Source organism: Sander lucioperca, chromosome 2, assembly GCF_008315115.2.
Source record: "Sander lucioperca isolate FBNREF2018 chromosome 2, SLUC_FBN_1.2, whole genome shotgun sequence".
NCBI lineage: Eukaryota > Metazoa > Chordata > Actinopteri > Perciformes > Percidae > Sander > Sander lucioperca.
In genome coordinates, this window is record NC_050174.1 from 43521959 (window position 1) to 43538202 (window position 16244).

The window sequence follows — 16244 nt, forward strand, 5'->3', positions numbered from 1 at the left end:
TGTCTTTTTGTATACAGTGCGCAAGCTTTATGCACCTCTTCTTCTCCGTTTTTGGTGAATTTCTGTAGCAGAAACAGCGCCACCTATAGGCGTGGAATATGAAGTAGCGTGTTGAGTCTTTTACAAATGGATCTGTTTGGATGCTAATTTTCTTGGAACGATGCCAGGGAAGACGGGGGGAAAAAAGATTGTTTTGGTACGTGTGGACGTGGCCTTAGTTTCAGAGAACGAGACGTTGTGACCGATAAGACCCAATTAGGAGGAGAAATATTGGCGTCAGTGTCGGTGTTGCCAAAGGTCTCCGTTTGCGGCAGTTGAGACTACTGTTTTCTGAGTAATTTTCTAATCTATTGATGACGACATTACTGTTTGACTTATCACTCTTATGAGAGCTGTCTGGCTGGGGCTCATTGTCACTGGTAGTCGACAACTCATCATCTGACTCACCTGGCTTGTTTTCAATGTCTTTCCTGTCGGAATCGCCTTTGATTTCTGAGTCATCATCTGACTCCTCCTGCATGATGACTTTACTGTGAGACCCGTTCGTTTGCTTTTGGAGACATTTTTCGATCCGTGGGAGTTTAATTTATCTGACTCCCCCTGCATCTTATTAATGTTTTTAGTGCAGGACTCCATGTCCATGTGTGTAGAAACCCTTAATTTTCTTCAAAACCAAACAGTTATTTTGAGGATTTGTCTAGAGCAGACCTTTGCCTGTGTTGCAAGGTCTGTCTCTCTTTCTCTAGTGTTCTCCTTGAAGACTTTGATTTTTAAATTTACGTAATTTTCTTGGGTTTCCTTCATGGTAACGTCCATGTCGGAACAACCTGACTGTGGTTCAATCTCAGTGCTATTCGACGACTCATCATCTGGCTCACCCTGCTTGTTCTCGAAACCCTTAAGTCTCTTAAAAACCGAACGCTTTTTCGGGAGGATTTCTCCTGCCTGCGGGGGAAGATCTTTCTGCCTTTCTCTACTGTTCTCATTTTCTAGGCAATTCATCTGGAGCAGGTAATTTTCTGTGTTCTGTGCTCATTCAGATCCTTGTTTTCTGTTTTACTTTTATTCTCAATAATTTCCGTAAGGTGCTCTTAGATCCTCCTTTTCTGCTTTGAGGACAGCATTTTGATTGCACATATGCTCAATGGTTGTGTAAAAGATTCTACGGAGCTCCATGAGATCTGATAACAGAGCTCCTAACGTGTACCCTTAATGACTTTTCTCAGGCTGTGAACCTCTTTTTGAAAAAGATAGTTCTCATCAGATACATCCCCATTGATTTTTTTTCAGACGTTGAAACTCTTTTTTCAAATGAGATATCTCATACCTTTCATCCATAAGGATTCTTTTTAGGTTTTCAACCTAGGTTTGGTGCGCTAGTCTTACATTCCAATCAGCAATGGTCGGTTGGTCTTCGGTGAGATTATCATAGGCCTATTTGTCTACTTTGAGTTCCTGTGATTCTGCCTTTCCTTCCTCCAACGTATCTATGGCGCACACCATATCCATGTTCTTTAGTTTTGTAACTAAAAGAAATACTGCAGACAGATGTATCTACGAAACACAGGTCACGTCCGAAATCGCAAACTCTGCACTACAGACTCAACATGTAAATTATCAATCAACATACATTTGTGTAAATAAACAGTTTGTATATCTTTTCGGACGCACTAAGCTGTAATTTTCAACGTCACTTCCAGAGAGCCTTCTTGCTGTTGAAGATGCGTAACAATCGCCAGATAACGCTTACATTACTGAAAGAGGGGAATAACTAGAGTGAGCGGTCCGCAGCCCTCCGGAGTAGATACGCAGAGCTTCTATTTTTGCCGGACGCCGGAGAGCTCCACAGCAATTCAGCACAATTCAGATTGTGCGGGACAGGAAGTCGAGCACAGAAACAAAATAAAACATTCGGTTAATTTTCAAAATAAAATACACCATGCTCACGGCGGATAATATTTCCCTGCACTACACCTTGAAAACACAGCACAGAGTTGTTTCCCCTCTACTCCTCTGGATAGAAACAAACTGTTGTTGGTTTTGTGGTTCTATTCTACCTGAATTCGCGAAATCTAGTGGGTCCTCGTGACTTCAGCTGTCAGTCATGGCCGCAGCTGTACCGCAACAAATCCGGACCTGGTGGGTATTGACGGACAGCAGAGCACGGAGCCATTCTGCAGCGGAGACGTTCCGTAGCCGTTCCGCAACCGGTGGAAATGAGGAGTTAGATAAAGGGACAACTGCCCCACAGGAAGTGATGTCACGCTCTGTTGACGGTTTTCTTAGAACCACCCTCCATAGTTACTGTTGCTATGCCTGTCAGGAAGTGATGGAACTTTCAAAGTAAATTTCAAATAAAAACATGTGTCACTCCCACACAGATGAATGTAAAAACGTATGAATAACTATCCAAAGAAATACAAAATTACAACAATTAGCAAAGAAAGTATTTTTTCTTTTTGGTGAAAGTACTGTTTGTTTGACCTATCCACCACCTCAACCTGCCTCCTTACATGGAACTCTTATACTTCATGTCATCTGACTTCCTGCTTTGCTCCTGTCATAATTGCTATAGCCACTAGTGGGCGCCACATAACAACAAACGTAAATATAGATCGTGATTACAGCATGTAAAGACAAATAATACAACAGTTAGAACAGTCTGGTAAGTTCAGAGAATTAAATTACTGTAATGTAATGCAGCCTTTAAAACCAGGAAAAGACAAACACTTGTGTCATATTACAATATTATGATATCCGAAATTTAAGACGATATCTAGCGTCATATATGGATACATTACTGTCAGAAAGGCTATAAGTTAGCCTTTAGTTTTACACTATTTAATTAACTGAAATCATTACATTACAACCACAATCATTACACATGTTTGTGGTTAAAAGGAAATGTTGACAGTTTTAGCCAAAACTGTCCCTATAGACGTCTGACATAAGGAGAAAACAGGTTGAAGAACTGTATGTTCTTCTTTATGGCCTGTGATGTTTAATATGTGATAGGAAAAAGTCACAGATTTTTTTTTTCCTTTCTAATTAAGTTTCTGTTAACACTCATTTTCACTCAGGTTTTCAGAACTGTGTCCTCTGCATCCACTCCTGCTGACATTTTTCTCCATAAAGCAACTCAGACAATTCCCCAGAAAGAATGTCCTGGAATTATTCATGCTCACTTTGCTTTCCTCTCTGTTTTACAAGTGAAATGAAGCATGCTCTGCCAACATCTGGCAGTAAATCTACTTTCATATTTGACTCTTTATCATTCAGTGTGCTGGGATCCGCCACATGATCCCTACCTCTGGGGACAGCAGCATCCAGAAACTGGATTCCTTTCATTGATATGCTTGGCATGGCTAACCTTATGGGTGAAATCACTGCCACGCCGGAAGTCTGGGCGTCTGTGTTCCCGTCCCTTGTCTCTAGAGGTAGAATTACTGCTTACTTTTATCCAAAGAACTGAAGCTCTGCATATGAGCCGACAGCAGAAATATTTGCTGTGGTGTGTAAACCATGACGATGACCACAGGCTGCTTTCTTTTTTTCTTTTTGCTTTCTTCTTTTTTTGTCCTGAATGCTTGTTCTCTTCGGTCAGTGCACAAGGCAACCTGTGAAAGGGCAGAGATATGATTCCCTTTTGTTTTTCATAATGCTCCATATGTGTTTGCAGGGTGTCAAATGCATTCCCTACTAATTAGATTAACCACATCTTGAGCACAGATGATGATAAATGTAAACAGCGTTCCATTTTGGAACATGATGCAAGAGTGGCTTTAAGATGCATCAGCCTCCATTAAACAAAGCATGAGTCATTATAAGGCTATAATGTACCTCACTTCATGTTTCGCAACATGGTCAGTTCCCCGAGCTGTCTTTTGTCAGCTCCACAGTTGGAGCGCTGGTAATTTGACATCTGTGAGAGGCAGCTTTAGGTGTTGAATATTTGACATTTCCCCATTGATCTGGAGGCATTAAGTGCATTCAAAATGCCAACTGCTGGATGTGTGTCAGTGTGAACCAACCAGAGGGGATTACACAGGGTTTTCCCCCTTCTGACATCAGGGTGAAATTGATTTAAGCAGCAGCTGGCCTCAATGCATCACATTCGCTGTCAAGAGTGTGACTGTGCTCTGAGTAGTGTCACTCTTCAAAAATGGGTAATTTTCAACACTTTAAGGGTGACAGATTGGTGGTTAGCATTAGCTGGCTGAAGGGGTTCTGTCTTTGCATGTTTTCCCCATGTCTCCATGAGTTTCCTATCATAGTGCAAAGACTGGCAAGGTTAGGTGTCTTGAAAACTGTTAAACTGACTGCCCATAGTTGTGAATGATTGTGTACATATGTGCTAGCTCTTTAATGGAATGGCAATCTCTCAATCTGTGCAAGGAATGCTTTTGCAACCCTGAACAAGAGAGTTGGAGAATGTTTATTTTACCAATGAGAATGTTGTTTTGAGAGTATAACACAACCCAGAGATGCACTGAAACCTTTTCTTTTCAAAAACATGACATGTATCACTATATAAAATATTTATAGGAGAGGACAGCAACAGTCTGTTTTTCACTTTAAATAATGTATAATATAATGCTGAGGATGAAACTCTAATAATCCACCTGGGTGAATTGGCTCCATAATGGCAATTTGAAATAGAATAATATTCAGTTATTATTAAGTTTCAATATAGTTTGGATCAACAGAAGTACATTTTCAGGATAAAGCCTGACATCTGGGTTGTGACTCTCTGTTTGATGCCATTCTCAAAATCCCTTTGCCACAGGAAACAACAACAACCTTCGAGCTAGCAAGCTACACGCTGAAAATGGCAACTTTTAAAGAAATTTTGCATCGTGCAACAAGGCAGGCCTGTTTGGTTCTTTCGGTGAATGATGGTAAAGATTTACAAAGAATATGTTTACGGCATTTACTATCTAACTGGGACTTTCGGGACCGATGGGCGGGATTGCTATTGACAAAGTAAACATGGCAATACACTTGTAAAAGCGTATTACTTTTAACCATGTATGCAGCGAATAGAGTTTTCATTAACATTTTCAAATTAATATTTTAATTTTCATATTAAATTACATCATTATTTTAACATGGCGTTGGTATTTAAGTATGTGCGTGGGGAAAATGTTCCACAAAAACAAGTTGCTTCCCGAGACGTGATTGGTTTAAAGAAATGCAAACAACACAGAGCGTTTTTTTTCTCCTATCCCTGGTGCAGCCAGACGTTACTTCACAGCGCTGTGGAGATATGTCCTGCAATGCGAGACTAGCTTCAATATAATATACTGCATTTATAATGATTTATAGTTAGGTTAAATCATGGCAAGCTCTGAACTGTTTTGTTTCTGCTGGGATTGACCCAGAGAGGTGGCCACGTGACTCTTGTCATGCTGCTCTGTCTCTGATGCCAGACATGATAATAGATTCCTTCTCCTCTCAAAATGTGAAACATGTTGCACAGGATCACCGTCCATACTCACACTAGAACACAGCAGGTACAGGTCAAAAGACACATTGAAAGGACACCTGGCTGTTGCAGCGTGGGATAGTTTCACTGGCCATTTCGAATGTAGGGGCCAGGCTAGAGCCACATGCGACTTTAGGGTTACCAAATATATTAAGCACAAGTGTTACATACCACTAACCCTCTATAGGTTTTAGATCTACAAAAGACTTACGATACACATATGACCATAAACACAGGAATGAATATTCAGTGTTAACCTACATTTTATTTATCACTGCACATGAATAATATCGCCTCTTTGGGGATAAAGGTTAAAAATGTATGAATATATTTGCCACAGTTAGTGGGGGCCAGAGGGGGGTCGAGGCTTAATATTCTGGCGGCACTGGCCACCATTGCCCCCCTAGAACCGCCACTGGAGAGTTTGTCCAATTAAGGCCATGTGTGTATAGACATAACACCCTCTCAGCACTAAACACTTTGAGGGAAAACTCTCATTTTTCAAGCTTTCTCATCAGCTTAATGATTCAGATGCTTCCCAGATCCCCACCAGAAGTCCCCTCTCGTATTGTCTGATGAATAAAGCCTGTGTGTCAGTGCAGGAGAAAAATGCGTCAAAGCCTTTAGCCTCCAGGCAACAGCTGTCTGTGGTGCATGCAATGGTGGCAGAAGATCTGACCATCAAAACAATGCTCACATTCTTTATTAGCCTATATTCAGGCTGTTGTCACTCAGCCAGCATTCCTCAAGGCCAGGGGAGTAACTGGCTTTGTGCTGAATGTCAAGTATGTCTGGGATTGCGTGGCACCATCAACAAAAGCCTAGATCAAAGCCTTTGCTAAATGCCATTCACTTTTTGCACAGTTACAACTAAATACAAAACTCAGAGCAAACAGTTTTCCTAAAGTGGTGCTGGAAAGTCACGGTGGCTTTAATTCAAACACCTTAACTACTAAAAGACAGCCCATTTCAAGGGAATTATGTATTTCCACCTTTAAAGGTTCTTCTTTCAACCAACACTACTATTGAGTGGCGATTAATATAGTTCAGTGCAAACTACTCAATTTAATTAGATTCAATTCCAAACACTTGGTGTAATCTGAGGCAAGCTAGATTTTGCACACAAACAATTGATTTACACACATGAAAAACTATCTAAAAATACAAATATGATTAGATAGTGTTAGAGTTGAAATACACAAGGACTGATGGCAGTTTCCAATCTGTAGCTGGCCGACAATATCCAGCACCACAAAAGCACATTGTATCAAAAGTGTCAAAAGTGCATTTATCAATCTATACGTAATATAGTGTACAGTAAACTGAGTTTACGAGTTTATGAATTATAGTTTGGTATAATATGGGAGGCGTCAGCTTTAGCTAGCGTTAGGGTTAGAGGCTTTACTCGATATTCAGAACATTGATAAAGCAGCAAACAAATATTTGCTATGTTTAGATATAGTGGAGTAATGGCATCCTGAATAGAGAATGAAGTCATTCTCCATCTGTGTGAGTGTATGCTAGTCTCTACATTTGAAACTGTTGGCCCTCCCCGTTTCTACCTCCCTTTGTGTTCATGTCCCGCTGGCTACCTAATCCCCGCCGCTCTGCACTGTGCACTACCGGACAGTGTTCTAACAGTGTTAATGGGTGGTAGCTTACAATCACCGGGATGACTTGGCTGCCGTGTAAGAGCAGTACTCATACGGTGTTACTGTTGATGACGCCAGTGTCCCGGTTGGGGCAGTTACCGCGCAACAACGTTTAATTTCCGGGATTCTTCAGGTGCCGCCGGAAATTCCGTCAGATGTCCCTCATTTCGGCCAGATGTCCATCACCTTCCACTTTGTTTGTGTTGGCATTTTAAACTCCGGTCGATTTATGACGACTATAGTTAACTACTCCTCAAATCTCTGCAGGGTAAATCCAGACAGCTAGCTAGACTATCTGTCCAATCTGAGTTTTCTAGTGCACGACTAAAACAACTTTTGAACGTACACATGTTCCACCAAAACAAGTTCCTTCCCGAGGCTATTATGCAGAGGCACCGTTGCTCTGTCCGGCGCTTAGCGCCGCCCAAGACTATTGTGATTGGTTTCAAGAAAAGCCAATAAACCAGAGCATATTTTTCTCCCATCCCGGAATGCTGTGTGGACTAGCCAAACCCTCCTCCACAGCACTGTGGAGGAAGGCCTGACAATGCGAGACTACCGTACGGATAATGACATCCCGACATGCCGCCATGTGAGCTATCCCGCATTGACACTGTAAGCACTGTTGCTGTTCTTAGCGCTGTTAGTGGTCCCCGTTTCTTCCACTCCCCCAGCACTACACGGGTGCTCATATGGAGGTCAAGGGTAACCATTCTGACTGGGATGGCGTTATTATTGGTAACCGCCTTATGAGCACCACTCTGCTATGGGAGCCCGGCCCAGGTAGTGCGCAGTGCAGAGCTTCGGGGATTAGCTGGCCAGTGGGAGCACTGCTGCCATTGTTTGCGCTGTTAGCGTGTGTAAAAGTGCTAGCCATCACAATTTGGGCTCAGCCACCTCTATGTTTTCCTTGTGATGTCAGAGGTGAAATTCTGTGCAGCCTAGACTCATTTTCGTTCTGTCATGTACAGTCTTATATGTCAAATACTGAAGATATCTCTACATTGTGCACTGAAACGCTTTGTTGCCCCCTATGATACTGTGCTTGACATAAATAACAATAAGATATCAAATTTGAAAATTGCAATACATACAACAAAAAATAAAACATAAACAGAGTAATTGCAAGTGGTTCAGATAAATTTCTATAAGGTGCAGTATATAATATTAAATATGATGCAGACATTAGAGGTAACAGGGAACATCAGAGATGTGGTAGTCTATCTGGAGCCATGGTAGTGTCCTCGTTCAGGATTTGGATGGTTTGAGGGAAGTAGCTCCTCGTGAGCATCTCCGTTTGGGTCCTATGACCACAGTATCACTTCTATGATCGCAACTATTCAAAGAGGCCATTGTTCAGATGCCTTGAATCCTTTATGATTCTTCCGGCCTTGGTACTAAGTGCACCCCCGAGCAGTCCACATATCACTTGGAACATGGCTGATTTGAAATTGGTGCCCTGGCCACTGCAGGAACTGTGGGGCACCATTGTCTCATAGCAGCTTGATGGGTTTTCTTAGGATGAGCATTTGCATGCATCATTTCATAACAGGGGGTTGCATGCCTTCGGTGCAGTAAACTTTCCTCTCTAAAGGGCTGTCACAGAACGATAACTATAACGATTACTATAAATATATAGTTTTAAAAATCGTTCTAACTCAAGTGGATGTCGGAGTCCACACCACAGCTATAACAACAGTGGCAAACGATATTGTTGGGATCACTTTCAGAGCAATTTGATGAACGATAGAAACACTGACAGCCAATCAAAATACATCTGAATTTACAACATGGCATGGCCAATGACACTGCTGAGAGATTACATTTAAATAGGACTTGATTTTTCTTCTCAAGAAAATAAAATTGTTAACTTATGTATGAACCGTATCACGGTCTGTGTATTTTAGCTGTCTTTGTATTTTTAAACATGGGTATTTTGAAAGTATTTCTTATGTCCCGGAAACCACTGACTGCACTACATTCTCACATCCCGGCTCAAACACTTTTGAGGTACCTTTCCGCCAAAGAGGGTTATCTCTCGGTGACCATAGTTCATTTGAACGGTGATGCGTTCTCTTACCGACAAACATACCGAAGTACATTTGGAGAGTGATGCGACCACTTAGCTTAGGAAGAAAAGTGAACAAACTACATAATCAGTGATTAAGTATATTTGCACTGAGCTGAAGAAAGTGATTTCAATGATACTGATACTTGTATGACTTCTCAAACCTCAGATGGCAGCACTGATAGAGAAGTGCATCAACACAAGCAATAGCTCTCTTGGTTTCATTATGTCCACACATGTTGATCTACAATACAACATAAAAAAACAATCACTCTGATTTTGTTTGTGATGTTTTTCTTTTCTTTTCTTTTTTCTTTTACAATATTTTCATTCTTCACAGTACATGAGCTGTAGCTGAACATGACAGCTCAGTCTTTAAATCACCTCCTCTGTGAGTTAATGTGATTAGGTTTGTAATTTAAAGTTTTGCAGTCTTGAGTCTTATAAACAGGCCTGCATTAGAAGGATCGTGTTACTGTACGACTGAGTTATTTTTGTGGAATGGCTTGAACCGAAATCAGCTGTTAAAGTATAGTAAGTGAAGTAAGGCTCAATAACGCCAGCTTTAATTAGTGTGCCTTGTTTCTGGGATACCCCCATGTTTACCAGAGTCAGTTCTTCAACAGCTGTAAAGAATTTTCTGACATTTAGAACAAATCAATCCTGTTTCCGATGAGGCGACACCTCAACACTCCTTCACCCCCCCAACAGCTGCAAAGTGGTGTTCCTATTCGGCCTCATTGGAGCTGGCGTCTGGTGTTGGGTGGGGCAGTGTGACGGATGGCAGGGTTGACTGAGGCTGAAGTCACTTTGGTGCTGTAGTTCCAGCCAAGGGCAGCTGTTGGGATAGACTGTGTGGCTATGTGGATTGCATTAGGCTTTCTGGTGGGTGGTGTGTCTCAGAACCCTGCAGTACATTGTTGTTGGCCTAAAAACTTTGTTATTGGCCTAAAAGCAAGACCAGGACACCCCTGCCCCCTCCACAACACTCGTCATCAGGTTTCCCATCCCGACATATTCCAGTTCTCTCTCCCCTCTCATGCTGATCCAGGAGAAATGCATATTGATAGATTTCGATCTATTTGTTCTTTTGTCAAAAATAAGGATATACGGTGTTGCCAGTATGAATGTGGTCTGGAAGTAATTTGTAGATTTCTTTCAAGGGTATTTCTCTCTGATGAACGTCATGTTTCTTTCTCGGTCTGGGCCTGACTTGTGTTGCTTCAGTTCATTTGGAGGGAGAAGTCCTGAAGGAGTCAGATGATGTGATATAATATACTAAAGGATTTTTTTTTAAATAATGTAGTGTACGTTTGTACAGTATGTGAAAAAAATTGTGAGGAAAATAATATTCATAATAAAGTGCAACTTTACAAACTAGCTTGTTCTGGAACTTTCAACCACATCTCATGATCTCCATCAGTGGATGGCAACTGACCAAACTCCTTTTGCTGATGAACACTGTGAAATGTGGTTGAAAGCTCCAGAACAAGCTCATGACTGGACAGACAAACTAGTATTTCCAGGAATGTGCGTTGATGCTCAACTGAATCCCTTTTTCAGGCATGGAATACATAACTGCTGGCTTTATATACCTTTCAAATGGATGGCTTTTACAATTCAGAAACGTGACTTTTACGTTATACATTATGATTTTTTGAAGATGTATGAAGACATGACAGCATGTTCACAGTAAGAGCCTTGCATGATATTTGGAACTTAGTGCACGAGACTAATGGGGTATAACAATTTACTTCCTGTGGCAGCTGAAGAAGTTCAAACTGCCAAAATAATGATGGTTCACACACTGCCATCTTCTCCTGCTCCATCACCATCTGGTGCGCTGCTGCCACCGCCAAGGACAAGGGCAGACTGCAGCGTATCATCCACTCTGCTGAGAAGGAAAGATTGTAGCCGATCCCTCTCACCCTAGACACAAACTGTTTATCAGGACCAAAACCTCACGCCATAAAAACAGTTTCTTCCCCTTTGCAGTCAGCCTTATTAACAAGGCCCCAGACCCCCACTGACAGACTCTTAATCCTACATCCTGGACTATATACCTGTCCTCTGCACATTCTATATATCCTGAACTTTTGCACATCCTGCAACATTTTTGCACTTCCTGCACTAATCCATACAGCCTAGTTTTTCCTTAATGTTAAATAGTTACATGTATGTATTATTTGTTTCTTCAGTTATTGTTTGTTTATTTCATATTAATGTTTATGTATGCACCAACAACCAAGGCAAATTCCTTGTAAGTGCTACTTACTTCCTTTTGTGATTCTGATTCTGAGAACAGCAGCGAACTTTTCTTTGGCATTGAAGACTGTTACGATCAGTAATTGGTGGACCCAGACACAGACAAAGAGTGTATGCAGACCTAAATGAAGGATGTATTGTGGTGACAAAGGGTGATGAAGATGGTGAAAGGCTGTGGAGGACAAGAGTACGGCAAGCTGATAAACGGTGAGAGCGAGATTGGTGAGAGAGCTCAGGGTCATGGTCAGGGGAGGGGCTAGAAGGGGGGCACGGGGTGGCACAGGCCCCTCCTGAAATACAATTTCCCCCCCCGATGCCACCCCCCAATCCACTGGGCTAGAGTTCAGTCAATCTGACAATTGTGACTTCCATTGGATCAGGCGAGGCAGGCAGGCAGGCAGGGGAAGTGGAGGGTACTGATCCTGAAGACAAAAGAAAAAACAGCTTGTTCAGGTAAAGCCAACAGCATGAAAAAATAACTCTGATTACACAAACGAAAGCGGCCAAGAATGACAAACTACCACTGTAGTTGCAGTAATGATCTGGCCACGAGGGATGGAGAACCGGAGTAGATATACAGTACTGAGGAACTGATGAGTTGATGGAAGGCAGCTGTGCAGACTGGACAGGTGAGGCAAATGAGCCGTAATCAGGAGTCGGGGGGAGCGCCAGGAAGGGAGCCACGCCCACACCACATACAGCAGAGACAGACGAGGGGGGGAAACAGAAGACAGAGAAGAAGAGGGAAACACAAGGGAAACAGCTGGAGGCCCGGCCAGGCCTTGACTGAATTAATGACCATTGTTAGAGCAAAGAATGCACTAAGGCCTTCAAACATTACAATGCATACATTTTCTCAACAATCTCATAATTGATCAGATAGAGAATGCTGCCTACTTTTTGAAGCCAGACAGTTCACAGGCAGAGAATAAAAATACATTGATTTGGGACTTAATAAGTCCCATGGGACAGTGGTAATGTATTTTTGGTCATATGCTGTATCTCAAGCATCTTGCTGAAAATTGGGACAAGGGTAAAAGATAAAATTTTATTTTTAACCTCTTTTGCGCTGCACTGCATGGGGCAAAAATATATGTTAACCGACATGATAAGAATCTCCCCAACAATGTAAAATAGTCTCATTCACAGTGTTTCATTGCTTATGAGTGATTATGTTTTCTTGGAGCATAGGACATGATAGGGCTACTTATGTAACAAACGTATTGCAGTGATCTTAATCCGGAGAACAGGACATGGATTTAATTTCTCTCCATGTCCTGCTGCATACATACATCTGTCTTTACATACATCTGATGGCATAATTCACACTTGTGCTGTGTTGAAAGTGTTTTTATACTTGGTCCAAACTAAAATGTAATCTCCCCTTGCGGGATTACTAAAGTATGTTAGAAGCAGGGTCCAAGATTAACTTTTTTGTCCACTTGGCTAGTAAATGGTGCTAATTTTAGATCCTGGTTATTTGTAGTTAACTTCTTCTACAGTAGTAAGATTGTTGTCGGGACTTTAACGTAAAAATGTCTTGAGTGCTTATTCGGACATGAGATGTTGGCGAGACATCGGATTGATGTAAGGGGGTGCATGGCTGAATAAAAACTAATGAAAACCATAGGATTATATGGAAAACAACAAAACAAAACATGACAGACAAGAGCCAGAATGTTGATATCTCCAGTAAAGGACTGGACACATGCCCTCTCCTTCTATCAGCTCCTATGAGCCAGGCTCTGGCAGTGCACTGAATGTAGTTAACACTGTGAAGCAGCCTTATTTGAATGAATTGACCGTATGACTGTGAAGAAAAATGTTGCTTTATGCTCAATTTTTCCTCCCATATATGTATTTATTATTTTTTTTTATCTTTACAAGATAAAACACTAAAGCGTATTGGTCCAGCTGCAGCAGCTCTATTGTTCCTGTTGGTTGACAGATTTGTTTTTCTGTCACCCAGTGAACAGATGGAGCTTCCTTTCCTTGCCAAGATATTAAAACAGATTTTGGAAAGACATAGATTCCATTTGGTGTTTTATTTAAGGCTCTGTATATTTGCCCGACCTGTTATCTCATCATCTCATCTGAAAGACTAATATATTAAGATCATAGTGAAGCAGGGGCAAGAGTTCAACACTTCATCAAGGTGACTTATAGATGTATTTAGAAGAATAGTTTCCCTTTATAAATAGTCTTTGTTGAGATTTGTCTATGCCTTTCAGTGTTTTTGCCAAAGATCTGTGGGTGTTTTGGGGCATCTTTGTCTGCGCCTCTGCTACAAAATGTTGTGAGGTCCTTACACACACCACTCCTCCATGATTTCCAAAGGCCTCCATTGTATCTCGTACAATGGCCTTCTTTGGTGTGCTGCTTGGTCGCAAGCCTAAACGGCAGGAAAGCCCCCTCTGCAAAGAGTATGAGACATTATTAAGTGTGTGTCAGCTACAATAGACGAGCGCAGAGAAAAGCACTTCATTATTGGATTGTAATTGAGTATTAGACCCCCCCCCCCCGGGCTTTATTTTACATATGAGATTCCATAAAGCTTAGGGGATTGACAGAAGGTTGACCAAGTATAAGTTTCCATGCAGCTTTGAAAAGGATCCTGTTCAGCCAACTCTTTCTCTTCAGTGACTGCTGAAGAAATAGCCCAAAGGGTCTTAATTAAAGTCACGTTGAAGTTCTTTCTACATTCTGTCGAGCACAACACTTGAGCTGTCAGAAGCCCCATTTCCGTTTACACATACTTTAATGCATGCAATAATGTGCTTGCAATATGTTATTAAGGAGAGCTCAAAATGTAAACCTTAAGGCAGGGGTGTCAAACTCAACTTCACTAAGGGCCACACTGGAAAATAAGAATCACATCAAGGGCCAGACATGTTTAGTTTACTGATATGCTTTTATTTAATCGAAAAAGGTAAATATCTTTGACTGTATTATTGCATGTGTCATATAGTCTTCTCACTTACAGTTTGGTCGACATAAAGTCCTAAAGAAGTCAGGAAAAAGTTCCTCAGCCATCATAGAAAAAAAGCGCCCAAAAACATTGGGAAAAGTGGCAAAAACGTCAGAAAAAGTGACAAAAACTTAGGCAAAAGTGACAACAACGTCGGAAAAAGTTAGAAATCGTCAAAAAAAATGACGTCAGAAAAAGCGACAAAAACTAGGTGGGCCAAAATGTATTGTGAACCTAAATTGATATGCGGGCCGGATCATAATCTGGGAGGGGCCGGATTTGGCCCGCGGGCCTTGAGTTTGACACATGTGCCTTAAGGGATCCTGCAAATTTCTATTCGATCCATGTGAAAAATTCATCACACTGCAGTGCTTTACACTTTTTTTGAAAGCTTGTGATTGATGCCACGTCAATCATCAAATCATCACGTCATTTCTCGTCTGGTGTTTCAATCCCTTAGAATGATTCTGGCAGAGGTGGGACAAAGCCAGTGTTTTGTGAGTTACGAATTCTCAATTCGGAACTATGAAGTCCCAAGTCAGCACCATGAAGCACCAATTCAAGTCCCAAGTCCTAAATATTGTGTTTTGAGTCCTAAACAAGTCACTATGCCCCCCTCACCAGATACAATGTTACAGAAAATACAGTGTAAGAATGAGTACATTTACAGAAATAATGATTGCTTTTTGAAATTTGTATTTATTACTTTCATGTACATATAAGGATAATTAAATGCAAAATGATCAGGTGTATTTTGGTGTGTTATACTTTGGACTAAGGGTGGGATTCAATAAATTAATTTAGGTATGAATCCCTCATTGAATCCACAAAGGTTGTGATGCTTCTTTTACTTCACAAATGATCTTTGGGCAGTACAAAGAGCATTAACAAGACAACAGCTAAAAGTAAATTACGCTATCAAAATGAATTAGCCACAGCTGAAATGATCTGCTGTTGGAGAAGTTTGTAATTTTAATTAAGGAAAGATACAAAGTAGTAGTCTGATTAACGGAATGCTTAATTGAATGAATGTGATAATGTGCTGGACTGCATTGCCAAACAGCCCCTTTCCTCCTGCTTGTGCAACTGTGTTCAGATTGATTCAAAGTATCTGTAGTCAGGAGCGATTCGCGATATAATCCATTTTTTACAACAAAATTTCTCATTTTTGGGCTTGGTGAGAATATCAAGTCATTCTACGTCAAAAGGCAGGAAGTCACAAGTCATTTGTGATAAGTCAGAGTTGAGCTGGAAGTCTTTTAGGATTTTGTCAAGTCTGAAGTCATGGGTCATGCGACTCAACTCCACAACTCAAGACTCTAGCATATTCTTGGCTGGATGTGTAGGCTTTTCTTTATGAGACTAATACGCAGAGGTCTTGATGAATTGTTGCAGTGCTGGGTGTGTATCTGTACAACACATTCTCACTTCCAGCATGTCAAAAAGTGACACTTGGTCAGGACGCTTGGTAAGGCGTTTGTTACTGACGTACATTTAACCGACATGTGGCATGAGACGGTTAGGTTTAGGAAAAGATCGTGGGTGGGGGTACAAAATGTACGGCTCAGTGACACGTGGGACAAGAGCAGGACACAAACCCCGGTCACCTGGGTAAACGTCCTGTTTTGTTTGACCAATCCACCACCCCAACCTAACTCCGTACATGGATTTCCGGTCTTTCATACTACTCTCTACCAGTGTTGGGCAAGTTACTTCCAAAATGTAATACATTATAGATTACTAGTTACTGTCATTTGAGAGTAATTAGTTATATTACAATATTACTGTCTCTGAATTGTAATGCGT

General features: G+C 41.3%; 1 protein-coding gene across 1 annotated transcript in view; it reads right to left on the bottom strand.

The window, feature by feature from the left end:
- Window positions 1–2745, bottom strand: part of LOC116050696 — a 30468-nt gene extending 27723 nt beyond the window's left edge. Inside the window, exon 1 of the mRNA XM_031300933.2 lies at window positions 2626–2745. The gene's annotated coding sequence lies outside the window, so the exon portion shown is untranslated. The remainder of the gene's footprint in view (window positions 1–2625) is intronic.
- Window positions 2746–16244: the final 13499 nt, after the last annotated feature.